The 20,265-nt window shown below is 45.0% G+C and overlaps 1 long non-coding RNA gene and 1 pseudogene across 1 annotated transcript in view; one reads left to right on the forward strand and one right to left on the reverse strand.

Moving 5' to 3' along the window:
• Nucleotides 1–4,391, forward strand: part of LOC140704648 (uncharacterized) — a 113,541-nt gene extending 109,150 nt beyond the window's left edge. The window contains exon 6 of the long non-coding RNA XR_013541216.1: nucleotides 4,069–4,391. This is a non-coding gene — a long non-coding RNA (uncharacterized LOC140704648). The remainder of the gene's footprint in view (nucleotides 1–4,068) is intronic.
• A 6,699-nt stretch (nucleotides 4,392–11,090) lies between these two features.
• LOC140703708 (small ribosomal subunit protein eS4-like) lies at nucleotides 11,091–19,912 on the reverse strand (annotated as a pseudogene).
• Nucleotides 19,913–20,265: the final 353 nt, after the last annotated feature.

The raw sequence follows: 20,265 nt of genomic DNA on the forward strand, positions 1-20,265 counted from the left end.
TCCAGCCTAAGGACCATACCCCCCAACCTATCAGAGGTCTCCCCAAGGAACAAAATCTCTGTTTTGTCTGGGTTCAGTTTGAGCCTGGGTCCATTCCAGTACTGCGACCAGGCAACGCTCCGGCTTCCAGACAGCATCCACTGCAGAGGTGTTAACAGAGATATAGAGTTACGTGCCATCAGCATACTGATGACGCCTTACTCCAAAACTCCTGATTACCTCCCACAATGGCTTAACATAGATGTTAAACAGCACTGGGGATAGTGCCAATCCCTGAAGATGCCCACACTGAAGGGGTGAAAGTTGTGACAGCTCCTCCCCATTGTGGCCTGAATCCAGACTGGAAAGGGTCAAGGCAGTCCTGCTCCTCCAGGTATGACTGCAGCTTTTGGATAGATTTTCACCATGAAAATAGGTATCAGACTGGTGATTTTATGGGGGTGGGTGGGTTTTGTTTGTTCCCTTTGAAGAGCTGTCCTACACCTTTTTTGCAATATTCTTGGGGCACGTCTTCTGTTTGGCACAATTCAGTGGGATTCAAAAGTAGTTGTGTGACAGTTCTTGAAGGCCAGTGAAGGCTCATCAGCAACCTTTCAGGGTGAGGCAAATGCTGCACACCAGTTCCCCACCGCACCGCGACAGTGCTGCGCATCGAGGGCTGGTGTTGCCACTGCTGCGGCTCCACAGATGACTTCTTCCACCTTTTGCTGAACTCCCAGCGGCTGCAACAATCAGCCGAGGAAGGGCCAAGAACAGCTGACAGGTGAGGACCCTTGGCTAGAAATCTGTGAGTGACTCTGGGCCTCCCTGATTTGCAGTGAAGAGGAGAGCGCCAGGAGCAGCGAAAAGGGGCAGGAAGTCACACCGGCACCAAGGCTGGTCCCCAGCCCTTGTCCATGGTTGGAAAGCAGAGAGCGTCTACGTGACCACATTCGGCTGAAAGAATCGATCAAGGGTCCTTTGCAGTTCGGTGAGGAGGAGTGTGTTAAATGTCATGTCGTTCCTCCCCTCGACTTTAACAGACCCTTTGCAGTCCAGTCTACCCTACACCAAAAGTGCAATGTAACAGGGATACCTTTCAGCACACACAAACACAAAAATATCCCTAGTTCTTTTTCTGCTCCTGTGAGTGTTGCAGCTGCGCTCAAAGGGAATCGGGGAAAACAGAGTTGTTGCATTTCGTCATCTGTGGTGGTCAAACTACCTTGGGGCTTTGACCCTTTAAGTCCTGGCTCCGCTATGCCACTGGAGTCTCTGTAATTTGATGTATAAAAGATAAGTCCTCAATCCCTAAACTAGCTATAATGAGCACTTGTCCAAAAGCACTATCAATCAAAAGCAGATTGATGAATTGCCAACCTTTCAATGTTATGTTAAAAGCTTGTGCTTTGAATGGAAACACAAAAATCTACTTTTCCTGTCTCTTGTGCCATGATGTGGCAGGAAAATGGAAGGAACATAAACTCCATTTTCCATCATAATGTTAGCGGTAGGGTGGAAGAAACCCCATGGCTTGCCTTTAACATGGAGTGAGTCGTGAAAACAAATGCAGAGGGCTCATCCACCCATCATGAGCTACTCTTCAGGGACCCAAACTACCCTCCCAGAAATTAACCAGGAGGCTGAGGGTGGGCAGGACTAGGGTCGGATGGATCCACGCAGCCCCCCAATCATGAGCCAGGAGGCAGAGGGAGTGGGTGGGAGCCAACCCGGCTGCCCAATCATGGGGGAAAGAGCCCAAGTGAAGTCCCTAAACATTACCCAACCAGAAAAGAAGACAGGAAGATGGACAGTGAAAGGTCAGACCCTGAGCTGTGTAGAGTTGTGTCAGAGGGACGAGAGCCCCCGTGATCCCTAACATGCCCAGCCTAGGAATGGTTGCCCAAAGTACAACTCTGCACAGCTCTGGTTGCTATAGTTGCCACTGATGTCGAATTAGAAGGGAGGGAAAAGGGAGTAAGACGAGGCCATCCCACGACAGCTGGCTTGGCAAAGCGAGGTAGGTAGGTCGCTGCGCCCGGCGGGAGAGGGTGGTGACCCTTTGGACCAAGGGCTGGGCTCCTGGCCCCAGTCAGTGCAGGTTCTTGTTTCATTACCCCAGCGTCGGAGCAGTCCGCAGTTTGCCAAAGACCGGGAGTGGGGAGGGGGGTGGAAGAAAATGCCATCCCAGGGGCTGCCTTGTTGCCTGCCACCTCTTTCTGTCTGTCTCTCTTTTGCCCTTCCAAGGTCCCAGCTTGCTTGTGGGGGGGCGTTGGGGGCGGGAGTCACCCTTGTAGAGTCTCTTCTAAACTGATCATTTCTGCAGGGCTTTTTGATCTTAAGTGTCTGGAGGGGATCAAACCCCTTCATCTAAGGTATGATAAGGAAAAGATTGCACAGTTTTTGACTGCTTTCCTTTTCAGTTTTAGGTGTTAAGAGGTACATTTTCCCCCTATTTCATATTGTCCATATGAAGCAATACATGAAGATATATGTTGTTATGTTATGAGTGTACTTATTGTTTTGCATGTTATCTCTTGTCAGCTGCTGCATTATCATTTTGGTTTATTTGGTGTGCATTTTTTTCAGACTTTTGAAATACGTTTGTGCACTGATTGTTGAATGAGCATAATGAGTAGCAAGGAAGAAACATGGCAGAAACGGGATGCCAAATGCTATGATTGACTGGTTGAAATGAAAACTCTTGACTGAAAACTGTTGAATAGGTCAGGTAAACCTTAGGAGGAAGTATTTCTTTTCTTCTTCATTTTAAAGAAACTTACTTAAGGCACGTAGAGATGACCAACATTTTTTAAAAAAACATTCTGGGCCTTGTTTTATTAATCTGAGAAAGCAATGGAGAAGTGCAGATCCATCTCTTCAACATATCAAATTAGCAGCCTATATATATATAGCAGGGAAAGCAATCAAATAAAACAAAATCAGTAGTGGGGAAAGCATCATTAAAACAGTGGCAGAGATACATTGTTTTTGCACAGTACATCATTAAAAGCTAGTTGGAATTGGACTGTCTTTACAGTCTGTCCCGGAGCTATTAAGGGATGTGTATCGCAAGGCCTTATCCCTGTATAGGAAACCAGATGTGCCTGCCAAATGCCTCTCTAAGAGTGCAAGTGACGTTTCAGGATCAGAGAAAGGATGCATCTGAGCCGTCTTTACAGGGGAAGCGCTGGCCTCTGCTGCCAGTTTATGTACACAGGAACAGAGTGGAGGTACAGAGTTGAAGTGCTGTAGTAAGTCAAATACCTGTATTGTGAAGTGCTGCATGGGTGCAGGAGAATTCATTTTTGTAGTTTATCTTTCCAGCATTTCTGTGAATGCTGATTGTTTCCTTCCCTCTAATTTAACAATGTAAAATACTTTAATGTAAAGTATAAATTCTTGTTACAATTAGTTCCATAGAGATAATGAAACACAAAAAAATAGAAGGTTTACCTAGGATTGGACAACGTTATGACATTGTAAATCCTTTTTTGAAAGTTCTCCACCTAATGTTGTTTAAAACCAAATGGGAACTGTAACACAGTGGTTGAGAACATGGTTATGAATAGGTGAAAACTCATGTTCATTCATTTCAGGATCAAAGACTAGGAGAGCGTACACGGCATCACTTAGGTTACTTCAGATTCAAAAACAAATAAAAGCAGAAGTTGAAAAGGGAATGAGAGAGTGTCAGGAATTAAGATCAAAGCATACAGTTGATTCAGGATTGTCAACTGGCAAAATAAAGGTGCGATTTCCCACATTTACACTATTCTCATCTGACAGTTTTTTCCTTGTGTTAAAGAAGAAAGCTCTTGTGTGCCAGATTTTAAATTTCTATTCTACATATCTCATTCTAATATTCTTGACTGATTTTTCATGGATGGAAATGTCAGGGTTCTAGTGCCTTCAGTGTGTTTTTCTGCTTAGAGCTGTGTTGCCAAATGCGAACTCGAACAATTTAGGTGTGTTGCCTTTAATGCTTCTGTGAACATACAGCAGAAATATTTCAGTGCAAAAGTACTTATTCCTGGAACTAAATCAGTGTTCTCACCATTGCAATTTTGTCTTCTTTTCTCCCTGCAGCATGTCAGAGATGTGCACTTTGCATTAGAAAGCTCAGTGAGCCATGACGTGCAAGGACGTGAACTCTTGGTTGAAAGAACTTGAGTGACTGTTCTATATGCCAAATGGCAGTGGACATGTAGATGTTCACCGGCCGAATTCCTAGAGAGTCGCCCTGAGAACTCCCTTTTATGAACCTTAACAAGATTACAGATTGTTGACAGAATTCAGATAGGACACTAGTTACCTAATGGCCACTCAGGATTGGCCGGAGAAATCCTTTGAAGTTATGCACTAACTCTAAGGGAAAAAAGGCAGAATGAGTGAGTCACACACACACACACCCGTCAGGAGGCGCTCTCACTGTGCCAGGACAGTGTACTCTGCACTGAAGAACAGATATTGGCTAGTGACCTGGAGGAGAGCGTTCCCACACTAGACCAAATGGAAGTGCTATATTTGCCAAACCTGAACTTGAAACATAGTCCAGCCATTCTTTTTTTCTTTTAACCTGTGGCCAACAACCATTGGCAAAATGAGAGAAAAATGCCTCCTAATGAGAGATGTCAGTTGGCACGCTTGATAGCAAAAGAAAAATCAAGGGAGAGAACACAGCTGGCATCAGGAAGGGATGTGTGTTGGGGAGGAAATGACCTGAGAGGGGAAAGACAGACGGTGCGGCAAGCACGGAATGGCAGAACTTGCTCCGGGGGGGGGGGGAGAGAAGTAGTCTTGTGAGGGCCACAAATGTGGGGCGGGGGGAGGAAATGGACAGGGCTTGGGTCATGGAGGGAATGACAGCAGAATGGAGGGTGGGGAACCACGCTCGTGGTGGCCGGAAATATACGGGGGGGGGGGGATAGACAGGGCTTGCATCGAGGAGGGAATGAGGGGTGGTGAGGGGGCAGAACCGCACTTGAGGTGGGCAGGAAAAGGCAATGGGCATTAGATGAGATGCGTGGAGGAGGGACTGGCAAGAGAGCGGGGCAGGTGGGAGGGACCATACTTGGGTTGGGCCAGAAAGGCAGGGTGGGGATAGAGGGGGTTTGAGAGGAGGAGAGAGAAGAGGGTTGGGGTGAAGGGGGATTTGTGGTAGGCAAGGGACGCAGCTGGGAGCAGAGGGGGCATTGCGGGAGGGTGTGTGAAAGGAAAGGGGTGGGCCTGGGAGTGGAGAGGGATGGACAGGAGTGGTTTAACAAGTGAAACAATCTTTCTATGGGTGTGTTTCTACCCATTTAATGCACGCTTCTGCTTAAAATAGTGTGCTGCATCCCAAATTTTGAATCAGCTATTCCCAGAAGCTACAAACGACCCCATCAGACTTGTTTTCTTCTCTCTACCCCAAGAGAGACTCTTAATAAGTGACTGAATCCTCTTCAGGGAAGACCATGGAAAGCATTTCCTTGACATCCACCCAGGTAGGGGCTGAGAAATATGTCCCCCACCCCAACATTAAAATTGCCCCATCAGTGACACTTCCTGAAATGAGACAATGCAAAGGCTGCTTATTTCCTTGGCTGATGGGAAGCGATAGCTTCTCCTGTGTTACTGTGAATTTAACAGGCTTTTGTCGTCGCCTTTTAGAGAGGGGTGCTGTTTTAAAGCTGAGACATGAGAAATATTTCATGTACCCGTCTCATGTGACTGGGTGTCAAGATAATCCTAGTATTGATTTTTTTTCAGGACGGGAAGCATTGGCTTTTCTTCCCTTAGAGGGAAATAGGCAGGCTTGGCATCATCTCGTGCTGCAGCTGAAGAGCTCCTTCCACCCATAATTGGAGGGAGGGTGTCAAGGAGAGCACTTAAGCTTTTGAGAAGAGAATTGTTAGTTTCTCTTCTGCTCCATAGTCATAGCAGGTTTGGCATTGTCGCCTTTCGAAGATGGGTTCGTTCTGGCAAAAGTCTTCGCATTGTTTCATTTCGGGGGAGTGGTGCGTCCTTAGGCGCCTTTCCGTGGGCTTTCCTGAAGAGAAGTGGTGATTTCTCTTCTGTTCAAAGACAACGTCAGGCTTGGCTTCGTCATAATCGGGGTGGTGGTGGCTTAACAGTGCAATTTTCATTACGAAAAGGATTTCCTTTACCTGTCCTGTGTGATTGGGTTTCTAGGAAATGACTTTCATGGGCTTTCCTGAAGAGAAGTAGTCATTTCTCTTCAGTGGAAGGAAACTATCAGTCTTTGCATTGTCATATTTCGGGGTGTGTGGTGCGTCCTTAGGCGCCTTTCATGTTAGATTAGGCGACGTATTTCCTCTACCCATCTTGTGTGATTGGTTATCGAGAAAATCCCTTCCGTGGGTTTCCTGAACAGAAGTGGTGCTTTCTCTTCACCTTAAGGGTATTATAATTTTTCTTTGCTACCCTGTGATGTGGTAGGAAAACATGTTTTATCTGCGTTTTGAAAATAATGTTGGAGAGGAGAAAATAAAGCAACGTTTGTTTTCAATTTTGCTAAATCCTGAAGAAGGTAGTTTATGGCTAGCTAAAGCCAAGTCAGTGGCAGATGGTTCAAAATGTACAAATGAAATAAGCATTCCTGCATGGCAACAGATTGGATCTGCCCAGGAAACCATAGTATGTCCCCTGCTTTGCCCACAAGGGAGTTCAATGCCTTTAAGAAGGATGACCCAGGAAGAGACAGGTGGGCTTTGACAGCGCTGCAAGGATTGCTCCCATCATCCTTGCTGAGGACTGAACACCCGCTACAGAAGGGTCTTTTGGATGAGGGAGTGTCTCATGGGAGTGGGAAGTATGGGAGACTTCTCTTGGTACCTTTTGTCTTATACCCTGTCTCTTATGTCTCATCAATAAATGTTACATGAATAGTGCTTAACCCGAAATTACTGGTGTGTGGTCTCCTTGTCAGTAGCCTTGCTAGGGCCTGCCTCAATCAATCAATATTTGTGGTCTCTGACCCAATAAAATACATATATGTAATATTTAAAATAAATGGAAGCAATTGAAACATTTTGAGATAGCTAAAACAGCATAAGTTAATTAGATTACCCAGACATTGTTTTTATAACGGAGTTAGGCAGGGGTCAAAAATTTTCTTGTTTGTGCCGCTTAATAAATACTTTATATACCAAATCAGAGTCCTACATTCACTATAGGCTTGAGCAATTTGATAGGCTCATTTTTGTAAAGATTGCACTCAAAGAGAATGTGTTTCAAAGCTTCAATTTTGCTTTCATTACAAGGACACAATCTTTTTTCAGAAGGGAAAAAATGTGCACTGTTGTTTTAGCCTAATCTTGCATTCAAGTCCCCCATTATGAATAGCCGGGCTCTAGGGAATTTGGAGCTCAAGAGATTAATTCAATTTTAAGGGCGAATTCAATTTCAGAGACGTTCTCAGGATCCCACTCTTACTGTGATGGCGGAAGAGTCAAAGGCAACATGGCGGGAGCCAAAATTCCTGCATATTTCATCTTAAAACTAGTAAAGTGCTGGAACCCTAATACTTAGGAGGAGCATTTGGACTTTGACTAAAGAGGAAAACAGAGAAACGGGGAAAGGTGATAATGCACCTTGTGCTGAACTACTTGGAAGAAGGACTGAATAGAAACAAAATGAATGTAAGCACTCTGGGAACCGAAACCAGTGAGAAAAGCTGAAAGATAGAGCAGCAGACTCTGGCCAAGACCAACAACAGGTTTCTGGGAATCTCCTTCTCCACTGTAGACAGAACCCTTTTACTGAAAGGTCCCCCCCCCTTTGGTCACTCCTATTAAAAATGCACATGACGGATGTGTAATTTTGTGTAATACACATGTTCAGTGTGGGGAGGGAGACAGTGAACACGTTCCCCCCTGATTCTTAAGTTTATTATTTTGATGTGCAGAGACGGGTGCATTGTGCTGCAGTGGTGCATGCTGTGTGCACCAATTATGTAACAAACTACTTTGCAGATTACCTCCCCCTTTGCAAATTTCCTTTGGAGGTACTAATTGGGTGCCATTTCCTTAAAAGCAAAAGCAAAGGAGCATCTAGAGCAGAGGTAGGGAAACGTGAGGGTTGCTCGACATTGAACTCACCACGTGAAGGGCTATGTCGGCTGTTGGGAACTGTAATCCATGAATACTTCGAGGGCTGTGCATTTCCCACCCGTGTACTAGATTCTGTGTGGCTGCCCTCTTTGCAGCTGAGAATGAGTGAAACCCCAAGGGTGGGGGTTGGGGAGAGGGGAGCAGAGGAGGGCGTCTTTGTGAGCCTCTTGGTCTGCCCTCCATATACCAGAGAGCTGGACTCTTTCCCAAAAGAGGTGGCACGATCGTTTTCAGTCATCTCTGCCACAAATGTATTTTGCTGCAAACATTCCTCTTCTGATGGAATTATACCCCTCTAAAGGGAATGTTGTTCCAAGAGATTTTACAACCTTATTAACATTCCTGGTAAGTAAGCTATGGGAACCAGGAAGGCAGCCAGGAGGGTGGAATACAGAGCACGCCGTGTTGTGTTACAAAGTACGAAGTTGCACTGCAGTTCACTTCAAGGCTGAGAGGTTTGCTTCGGCTGCAGGGAATTTTCTGCAAGAAACAGTGCCAGCCTTGGCGGTCTATGGCCATTTTTAACAATACTGTAACTGTGTGCCATCAAGTCAGTTCTGACTTCTGGTGATGCTTTCCAGGATTTTCTAGGTAGGAAGTATTTACCAAAGAGTTTACCACTCCCTCCTTCTGGGGCACCCTGGGGCTGTGCAGCTTGCCCAAGGCTATGTAGGCTGGTTCTTCTGGGATGCTCCATAGGGAACTCAGCTTCCCAACCTCAGCAGGATCGGTAGCCGAGTACCTCACTCATGAGCTATCCAGCCAGCTCCTGCCCTATTTAGCATGTCTTTATTGTAGTGCTGGATAGCTCAGTGGTTTAGGTATTTGGCTGCAGAGCTGGAGGTTGAGAGTTCAATTCCCCACCTGTGCCTCCTTGACAGGGGCTGGACTTGAAGATCCATAGGGTCCCTTCCAGCTGTGCAGTTCTAAGATGATGATTTAGAAGAGAAATTCAGTTATCCTGGTTGAGTGTGCAAATTGAAAGCAGGTTCCTTTGAGGCCTGAGCAGGGTGCTGTTACCACTGAAATATTAAGCCAATAATCAATGATATACCGTTGTTCTCCTTGCCCAGTGGATGGTCTGGCAGTGGCTCAGTGGAATCAGGAACAGTCCTCCGGACACTGTAGAGAATAGACAAGATGGCATGCTGCCCTTTTGGCTGCGCAGATGAGAAGGGAGGGGTAAGATGTGCAACTATATGGGAGCAGGCAGTGTGAGTTCCCTGACCGATTCATGTCTGTGCTGAATTAACTCTGAGAAATATATACTTCAGCATCTTATGTGCGTGGCTAAACTGTTATGTGCTGAGGTTTTTGTAATCTCACTAAAATAAGAGGATGATCTGGAAAGTGACCTAGTTTTGTGACAGACCTGAGAATATTCTCTTGAGCTGCCTATGACATTCGATGGGGGAAAAGGCCACACAGCTGGCTCAACCCCTCGCTCTAAACTGCCCTCCAGGGTGATCAGGAAAGCTGCCTCGTTGCCAGACTTCATTTCATCTCCCTTCCTGTTCAACCTCTATGTTAAATTGCTGGGAAAAGGTGACTGGCATCAGCATTGGATCTATTTTGAACAACTAGGATCTTGGTCCTTCCAAATAGTGTCTGGACAGCTGTGGCTGAACAGCGAAGGGCCAACAGCCTGCAACTGAATCCAGGCAATAAAACTCACTGAGCTGTTCAGCCACCGAGAGTTGGGATTGCCCGAGTCTCACTGTGAAGATAGCCAGCCAAGTAAAATGGAAAGTAGGTGGGGGCTCCATACCTATCTATAAAACAAGATCTATATCTCTTCCACCAGGAAATAAGTATGCACATAGGAAAGTAAGCACAGCCGAGCAAGCTCAATGTTCAGTCAGCCTATTCTCTAGGAGGAAAGTCCAGAGGGAAATTTCAGTAGCTGGAGTTGGGCCTCTGGACAAGGTTCCCTCCCCTCCATCCCACCACTAGAGGCCCCTGGTGAAATTTCCTCTTCACATGCCTATATCTTGTGTGGAATGTGATTCTTTCTTTCTTTCTTTCTTTCTTTTTCTTTTTTTACTTCTTTCTTTCTTTCTTTCTTTCTTCTTTCTTTCTTTCTTTACTTCTTTCTTTCTTTCTTTACTTCTTTCTTTCTTTCTTTACTTCTTTCTTTACTTCTTTTTCTTTACTTCTTTACCTCTTTCTTTACTTCTTTCTTTCTTTCTTTACTTCTTATGTGTATGTTGAACTGCGCCTGTGTAGAAATGCTTCTCCATGATTTTTTTTCCTTTTAAAGTGTCAAACTTCTCCTGGCACCAGCAGCCTAACAGTTGGATAAGCTAAGTATTCCCACACTCTTTGGGGAAGAAAGGAGATCAATCCACTGGTGTTTTACAAGGGATGAATGCCACCCTAAGCAAATTGGTTCCACGGAAAGAAATGTAGGCATTAGCTATTATGCATGGACAGGACAATGCGCCATGGAAGAGAGAAAGAATATAGTTAGCAGCCAAAGTTCTTAGGACAACTGCCTAAAATAAGTCAGTATTTCTATCCTTATATCGGAGGTACGTATGCAAGGATGATGCTAAGAGAATAGTAATTTTCTCAATTTATTTGAAGAAATGAGATTTGAAACTTGTCATTGCCAGCTCACACGGCTATAACACACTTGGATCCGTTTTTACTCTGAAGTAAGTCTTACTGCATTTAGTGGGTCTTTGTGTGTTATGAGCCATTAAGTCAGAACTGAGTTAAAGCAACCCTAAAAGGCTTTCAAACTAAGTGAGATATTTCAGGACTGGTTTTACTAGTTACACATACACACCTAGTGAATTTCCATGGCTGTGCAGGGATTGAAACTCAGGTCTCCAGAGTGCTAAACAATCACTCGTTCAGCTAAACCCCACTGGGAATCTCAACTTTTCCTTATCTGAAGACAAACAGGGTACTGACCAAATGCACAAGCATTCTAGAGGACTCCATCCCTGTTCCATTAGGCGGCCAGCCTCTTCTCTCTCTCTCTCTCTTTCTCTACCTCTCTCCCTCTCTCTCTCCTGCAGTGGGAACATGGATTCCCTTTCCATGGGGAAGGGAGATTCAAGGCTTCTCACTCTCGCCAATAACAAAGATGTTGGACAGCCTACGGGCAAAGCTGCTACCATTGCCATCAATATGGAAGCCACACGGATGCAGTTGATGGTCACATCAGTATGACCCAAGTTGCCACGCACAAGTTGCCTGTGTCAAAGGTCTGCAATCTTGCCTGTCTCTGGGCTAATCTGAATAGTGTTCCTCACCTTAATGACACCATCAAGATAGCAAACGGTCTCACCATTGTTAGTAAGAAAGTGTGGGACCCTCTTGGTGCCCGTGAAGATCTTGTACTTTGCCTTTTTTGGTGTGATTCGGTGAACAGCCAAGCATCCTTTTGTGTCATACAGAAGGTGCAGGTGATCAGTGGTTTTCTTGATGCTGATTACATTTATAAAGCCAGCAGAGTAGGTGATGTCCAGGTGGACTTAGCCATGATTCTCAATAAACCACTGCGTGATGCTCTTATTGACTTTGTCAGGGTATATCTGAGCCTGTTCCTGAGCAAAATGGTGAACAGAGGGCACTCCCTCACTTTGTGGGAACCTGTGTTATGGCTAGGGTGCCATGGCTGTGCTCTGCCAAGAAAGGGCCACCATTTCCACTCCAGGGTGGATAGTGGTTCTCACTTGGATGTAATTTTGCATTAGCAAACAGCAAAGCGTGCTGCTTATAGACCGCCCGGTAGTGCTTCAAGAACTCTCTGGATGCTTTACAATTATGCAGGCTACACATTGCCCCCCCCCCCAGCGAGCTGGGTACTCATTTTACCAACCCCAGTAGGATAAAAGGCTGAGTCAACCTTGAGCCGGCTACATGGGATTAAACCCTGGGTGGTGAGCACAGTTTTAGCTGCAGTACGGCAGTTTAACCACTGTGCCATGAGGCTCAGTGTATTAGGGTGCAAGTCGATCTACTGTCCCAGCTTCTGCAGCAGAAAGTTGTAACAAACCACCAGAATACACTGCATGTTTCCAGGTGAACATTACTTGGAGAGCATAGATGGCTCAGTGAGTTAAATATTTGGCTGAAATGTCAGAGGTTCTGAGTGCAGTTCTCCAGTGTGTGTCCGAGGAAAAGAGCCAACCTCTTAGCCCTGAACAAACTGCACTGTCTCAGGGTACCATCAGAAGAAGAAAATGTAGACCACTTCAAGAGTATACCTACAAATCCCTGGCTAGAGTTGTTATAAGTTGGAATTAAATTGATGGCAAACAATGATTATTATTGGACATAATGAGCGCCAGGGCTTGTTTATTTCACTTAATTTTACTTGATTTACTTTTCTGTACTGCAGTAGCTGGAGGCTAAATTTAGACTCTTGAACGGGTATCATCCTTTAGCCATGAATTAAAGAAACAATTCAGTTATGTTTACAAAACGGGAGCATTCCCAGAAAGCATATGGCAAACTTGGCCACCTCCCTGCTTATCCCTGCCTCCAGGTCATTTCTGAACAGATTGAAAAGTACTGGTCCCAGGACAGATCCCTGGGGCACGCCGCTTTTCACCTCTCGCCATTGTGAAAATCGCCTGTTGACTGGACCTACTCTCCTGGTTTCCTGGTTCTCAACCCATTCATAAGAGGACCTGCCCTCTTATCCCCTGACTGTGGAGTTTTCTCAGCAGCCTTGGGTGAGGGACCACGTCAAACGTCTTCTGAAAATCCAAATAGATAATCTCTAATGGTTCACCCACATCCACATGCCTGTTGACCTTTTCAAAGAATTCTAAAAGGTTTCTCCCTGGAACAGACGTTGGGATAACCGGCCTGTAGTTTCCAGAGTCCCCCCTCCTTCCCTATTTAAAGATTGGTGTGACATCTGGCACTATGACTGTTTTAAGAGACAAGGTGTATATTTTAGTTAGGAGATCAGGATCTTGATTTCTCAGTTCCTTAGTAACCCTTGGGTGGCTGCCATCTGGGCCCAGTAACTTATTGATCTTCCGTTTATCAATTAGGTCTAAAACATTGTCTCTTTTATCCTGTATAATGATTGTGTATTATTATATGAATAAAAATGTGCTGTAGAACAGAAAAGATAGAATTAGATATTTTTCTCAGTCCTTGTGAGAAGTATGACTCTCAGAATAACAGTATGCTGCCTGAAAACCAGGATGCTTCTTTCTTTTCCTTGCTTATTTATTCTATGATGGAAATCCTGTTGCATCGTTAAACAAAAGATGTAGCATTTGGAATTGAATGGTTGTAAGTTAAGAAATCTCTGAGGATGTATCGGTTGCATGCCAGTTTGTGTAACTCACTATCAGACTATGGAAATTTCTTAACATATAGCAGTTTACTTTCAGAAGTTATATCCTTTGCATATCTGCAGATTCCCTGCTCTGAATTTACAGGTACTGTACATTATTCCCAGTGCAGCAACAGCAAAAATCTTTTGACTTGCAAATTGTGGGCTTATGGTGATGCTTTCCACGTAGCTCCATTTCATGCTGCACTCCCCTGCCTGATTTTTTTTTTGCTTTATTATTTGGGTTGTGTTTCTCTTGTCTGGATTTGTTATGGCCCAAACCAACCAACCAACCAATTATTCCTATTGTGCTGATGTGACACAACCAAGCAGAATTACTGGCAAAAGTGGCAACAGAGGGAGGACAGGATCAGCAGTGCAGACAGTCCTGTTTTGATTTTCCGTCTGCTATGTCTTGCACATTCTTTAGCTTATTGGTCCAAACTTCTATTGTCCTCTCCCACCTTACAAGCAAGCAGGTTTGGATCTGTGGATGGAGAAATGAAGCTTGGTCGTTCCGTATCATTATAACCCAAAGACTCTCCAGATTAGTCAAGGACAGCAAAAGGGAGAAAGCATGAGGATTTACAAGCTCACAATATCTGGTATCACCTGATTTGTCACAGACGGTTTCCTTGCAATTTGCTGGTCATGGCTGTGGCATATCTGGAATGTTGTTGGTATAACCAACCTTGCATCAAATCTGAGAGACCAGGGATGGGGACCCTTTAGCCCTCCAGATACTTTGCATTACAAATGTCCATTATCTTTTATCATTAGACATGCCGTAAGAACTACTGGGAACTGCATTGCATAATACCTGGAGGACCAAAAAAATCCCCATCTTTTTATAGCAATTAAGCTAGTGCTAATCAGCTTTAGGGCTATTTGCTAGAAATATTCTTATAATTGTCATCTGAAGTCATAACAAAGGAATGTGCACATGCATATCATTTCTTTCCAGTAAATACAAATGAATAATTAAGATGAGATTATGAGTTGTCATATCATACGGTTCTTCTTGACACAACTTCAGCCAGCCATTTGCACTTGTTTCTTCCTTCGCAAACAACTCTTTGGAGAGTAGGTGTCAGATAACTGTACAGGGCAAGTAAAGTAGGCAAACAAGTTTAGCCCATTTAATTTATCTGTGTAAATCATGCCTTGTGTGGGCTTGAACATCCCTGCCTTGGCAGTAAAAAGGGAAGGAGCTTTTTGAAAGATGGCGTTGTTTGGAGTCTTTACAACACGTGGTTGTATTCTGGGTGCCGTGACCAGATGAAGTAGCCCAGTCGTGTGTGTCCTCCCCCTGTGGTAAAACATCCACCCCCACACAAAGTCACTCACTCTCTTTCTTCCTTGATTGGAAATGGAAATCGTTGGCCAGAAATTAATGCATTCCAGATATTGCCTTGAAAGAACCCTGAATACCATAAATAAGGTCTGGGCCGGGGCCGATGGGAGTGGGGGGGAAAGAGGGGAATTCTGGAAGATTTCCCGACCCGCTTCTTGACTTTGCAGCCCTTTGTGCCTCTAAGTGCTTCTCTAGAAAGAATGAATAGCCTTAGGGAGAAAAAACGTGGTTGGTGGTTGGAAGTTGGTTGGAAAATCATGTGACAACAGTGAATTAGAACCAGGAATCCTATCATCTTTTATATATCAAAGTACGTTTCTAAAACATACTAGCTTTATACATTTTTCTCATAAACCAGTGTCTGAATGTGATTTCTAAAAGTAAAGAGGCTTCCACTAACCGCCTTTTGATGGTCAGGGGCTGAATCCACAGGTTAAATCTACTGCTCTGCTAGCACTGTAGTGGTGGTTAGAGGTCTTGACTGGAGCTCAGAAAGCCAGCTTTGCTTCGTAGTACCTTTAATTAATTACATTTAATGTGGTGGCCCTGCGGATTAAACCACAGAAGCCTCTGGACTGCAAGGGCAAAAGACCAGCAGTTTGAATCCACGCAATAATGTACCACATAATGTAACTGCTAGAGTGAACCAATTTGCCTCTACAACCCCCCCCAACGTGCACAGTTTTATATCCCCGCCAGGGGCTTCTACATTTTAGGTGCAGGTTTGTGCAACTCTAGTTTAGTCTGTTCCCCGTGTGTGTAATTGCTGGGAATGCACTGAAATTTAGCCTTGCAGCCTCCATAGTCAGTGTCAAAGTCTAATATTGTCAAACAGCTTTTAAAATAAGCTGCTTCAAGATATTGGCAAATTATTATTATCATCATCATCATCATCCTCTGATAGATCATCACTGATGCACTGTATCACTTAGATTAAATTTTAAAATTCATAATTTTTTTGCTCTGTGCATAATGCCAATCAAGAAACTGCCCATGGCCATAGTTTTTGATCATCATTTCACAGAAATTTAAAGTAATTTTTAAAGTTTAATTTAAGTGATTCAGCGTGCCAGTGATAGTCTAGCAGAGACAACAACAACAACAACAACAATAGTAATAGTACTAATAACAACAACAATAATAACGATGACTATGATGACGATGATGATGACGATGATGATGACGATGATGATGACGATAATAATAATAATAATAATAATAATAATAATAATAATAATAATAATAATAATAATAATAATAATAATAATAATAATAATAATAATAATAATAATAATAAATTTCACTCCACCTGCTCCTCCTAAATAAGGAAGTGGATGATAATGACAAAGATCATGCAGTTACTTTTGAGAAGAATGAGTGTAGTTACAGGATACCCCCAAGCAACAGAAGGATAGTGCTTTGGGGCACCGGTTCACAAATACGTATATATAAAGACACAGAGGGAGTATATTCCTAACAGTGTTGTTATTGCATGCCACTGAGTCACCTCTGACTTAATGTATTATATGAAAATAGAGCTTAAGTTGTAGGCATGCACTTGCACCTGAAATACAGGAGCATAATTTTTTTAGAGTAAAAATTGTTTTGAAAGTGAAAAAGAACAATGAGAATGTGTTGAATTCATTCTAAAAATATAATGGCTTATTGCCTTAAAATAAGGCACAATAAAACAGCAGAAAACAGAAATATATCTCTTCTAATATTGAAGTTTTAAAATGTAAAAACATGTAAAGTTTATACACACAGAGAGAGACACTTTGCTCTAAGCATTTTAGACACACAGAAAAACATTTCTAAATAAAGCTCACCTATTTACTTTTTTCAGTTTAAGTGAAATCCAAACTTACATCACAAACCTCTGCTAGTAAACAGCCACAGAAATATATGTGCACCATTTACCCATCAGATATCAGTATTTCCTATTTTCAAGGGAAGGATTCATCTGAATATGCGAAGAGGTTCTCACTGCCGCCTCTCTTCATGCCATGGAAGACAATTTACCCATGTTGACCAAAGCTTTCCTCTTTAGACGGTGACTCCAGATACAAGGAGACCAACAAGGGCTAGAAGTCTCACCTTCCTCGGACATTCAGTTTAACCCTTTTCTGAACAGCTGGATGGGGCAGTTATGACTGAGCTACATTTCAGATTTCTCTACGGTATATGAACTGACAACCTATGTCCTCTATTGCAGTGATCCTTAACCTTTTCCAAACCGTGGACTGTTTGGGGGGACGGGGCACCTGTGGGGGCGGGTGGGCCATGTGTGCAGTGGGTGTGCGTGCATGCGGGGGGGGGGCAGGAGATCTGTTTCCACGGCCCGATCCTGACAAGGCCACAGCCCGGTTACGAGGCCAAGGACCGGGGGGGTTGGGGACCCCTGCTCTGTTGGCTTAATACTGGCAATCGGAAGGAGGGACCAGACAAGCAACAAACATCCAGTAGTAATTCCCTGCATACAGCAGCACCTCTCTTCAATATAAGAAAACAAAATCTCAGAACCACAAGGAAGGGAAAATTCAGGAACCGAAGTAGCACCAGAAAATTATAGAGTGGTTCCCTAAGTCATCGGTCAGCCATAGGAGTTAAGGAAGTTACAAGGGCATTATCTTCCCCCTGTCTAGCATTCACAACAAGTCCAGGGATAGGTTTTTATAGAGAAGCTGTCGTTAAAGCCGGAAGCACATCAGGATGGGAGAGATGTGGCCAAGGCAGTCTTTCCTGGCTGAGATGACAGGCTGGAAAGGAATCCCATGCTTAAGTCTGGAAGACTGACCACAAAACAAAGCAAGATCGTTTGCAGACTTTGAGAGGGGAGAGAAGCTTCAGGAGTGAGACTCTCAGACAACCAGCCCTTAAGAATGTTTCTCTCCTTTCAGTTTCTGCTTCTGCCCCAAGTCATAGAGATCAGGAACACGGAGAGCTTCAGGAGGACTCCTAGCTTGGGAGAACAGCTCATGAGTTACATTCGGGAGATCAGAGGCTCAAAGGAAGGATGGAACCCCCCTGTAGATAACAATGGGGGAAATAACAGACACTCTGACAAGTAACATGGGCACAAACCCCGGAGGGCTTTGTATGTGATTGTCAGAACCTTCAACCTAATCCAGAACGCGATGGGCAACCAATGGAGGCGAACTAGACCTGGAGTGGTGTGGTCAAATTTACTTGGAGCAACCATCATTCTGGCTGCCGCATTCTAGACCTTCTGAAGTCTTCAGATCAGGTTCAAGGGAAGCCCCACATAAGGGCATTGCAGCAGTCGATGTGGGAGATGACCGGGGAATGCACCAAAGTCCTGAAGGAGTCCTTGTCTAGATAGGGGCAACACTGGGTGATTAGCCTAAGCTGGTTGAAGGCTGATCTAGACATGGCTGCAATCTGGGACTCCCAAGAGAGAGCCAGGTCCAGAAGAACACCCAACTTACGCACTTGGTCTCTAAACTGGAGGTGAGTACCATCCAGCCTAAGGACCCCCCCCAACCTATCAGAGGTCTCCCCAAGGAACAAAATCTCTGTTTTGTCTGGGTTCAGTTTGAGCCTGGGTCCATTCCAGTACTGCGACCAGGCAACGCTCCAGCTTCCAGACAGCATCCACTGCAGAGGTGTTAACAGAGATATAGAGTCGCGTGCCATCAGCATACTGGTGACGCCTTACTCCAAAACTCCTGATGACCTCTCACAATGGCTTAACATAGATGTTAAACAGCACTGGGGATAGTGCCGATCCCTGAAGATCCCCACACTGACGGGACGAAAGTACCGACAGCTCCTGCCCTATCTGAACTTTCTGGACATGGTCCTCGAGGAATGATCGGAGCCAGCTCAAGGCTAAGCCCCCAATCCCAACCTTGGAGAACCTGTTCAGGAGGATACTGTGGTTAATGGTATCAAAAGCCACTGAGAGATCTAGGAGTACCAACAGGGTGCCTCTGCCCCGTCACTTTGCCTCTTCCTTTAAAAGGTCATCCTGCAGAGTGACCCATGTCATCTCAGTAGCCCATTGTGGCCTGAATCCAGACTGGAATGGGTCAAGGCAGTCCTGCTCCTCCAGGTATGACTGCAGCTGATTGGCCACCACCCTCTCTATCACCTTGCCCAGGAATGGTATCGGATGGAAATTGTTAAGATTGCCCGACGCTAACTGGGGGCATCTGATGATGGGTTGGATGATGGTTTGTTTTAAGCGAGAGGGAAGCATTCTCTCCCTCCGTAATGAATTAATAATGTTCATGACCAATCAGTGATAGCCTCCTTTGTGGCTCTGATCAGCCACACCGGGCAAGGATCCAGCGAGGAGGAGGTGGGTCTACAGCTAGCCATCACCAGGGAGGCTTCCTCCTTTACTGCAGGGTCAAACTGAACTAACTGGGCAATGGGAGATGGAGCAGCAATGGTCACTCCCCGGATCAGCTAAACTGCTGGTAGAGTCAAGGTCAGCACGAATGGCATCCATTCTTGTTCTAAAAAAGGCTGCACACTGATCACTGGTGAACTCCAAATGAGGCCCTGAATTGCCAGAACTGGTAAGGTCATGGGCCACCCAGAATAATTCCACTTGTCGGTTCACAGCCTCACCCGTTCCTCTGGATGTTAAAAGTCTTTCTTGCCTGTTTGAGGACATTAGCGTATTTATTGGCCATCGTTTTGACTGCCATCCTATTTTGTGCAGAGTGATCTCTTCTCCACCTGCTCTCTCTCTACCCATCTCCTTGATAACTTCATAGCTCACAGCCCCTCTTTATACCAAGGATCAGTGTGAGCTCTAGAGCGGAGAGGGCGTTTGGGGGCGATCATGTCAGTCACCTGGGTCATCTCCAGGTACCATCTATTGACCTGGGCTTCGACCGGGTTGTCTATCCGGTTGGCCAGAAGCCCCCCTCCGAGCCTCTTGGAACAGTTCCCGGTCAAGAAGCCTACGAGGGTGGACCATTTTCACAGGTCTGTTCCCCCCTCCGGAGGGGGGGTTGCGATTGACAGGTTGAATCTGAGTAGGAAGTGATCTCTCCATGAGAGAGGGCAGGAGTTCACAGTGCCTACCCTCAGGTCAATCTCCACCTTTGCCTTCGAGAACACCAGGGGGTGGCCAGCTGAATGTGCAGGGCAGATGACATGTTGGGATACGTTCATGGCCATCATGGCATCTATGAACTCCAGGAATGGGCCAGATAGTTCTGGTTCAGCATGGATGTTGAAATTCCCCAGCTATAAATAATCCGGGTGACCTCAACACTGCAACCGAAATGAATTTGGCCACCTCTGGCAGGGATACTGCTGGGTCACGGGGAGAACGGTACACCAGCACCATTCCAGATCTATCCCTGTGCCCCAGAGTCATGTGCAAACACTCTAGATCCGGACTCGAAAGGGAGACGGTCCTACTGGAATGTATAGAGTCTCCCCCCCCCATCCATCCAGTCTGCCTGGATGCACAGTATAACCTGGTATTACAGAGTGAACCAATCCAGCATCCAGGAATTAAAATGATG

The sequence above is a fragment of the Pogona vitticeps genome, chromosome 2 (genome assembly GCF_051106095.1).
Source record: "Pogona vitticeps strain Pit_001003342236 chromosome 2, PviZW2.1, whole genome shotgun sequence".
Taxonomy (NCBI): domain Eukaryota; kingdom Metazoa; phylum Chordata; class Lepidosauria; order Squamata; family Agamidae; genus Pogona; species Pogona vitticeps.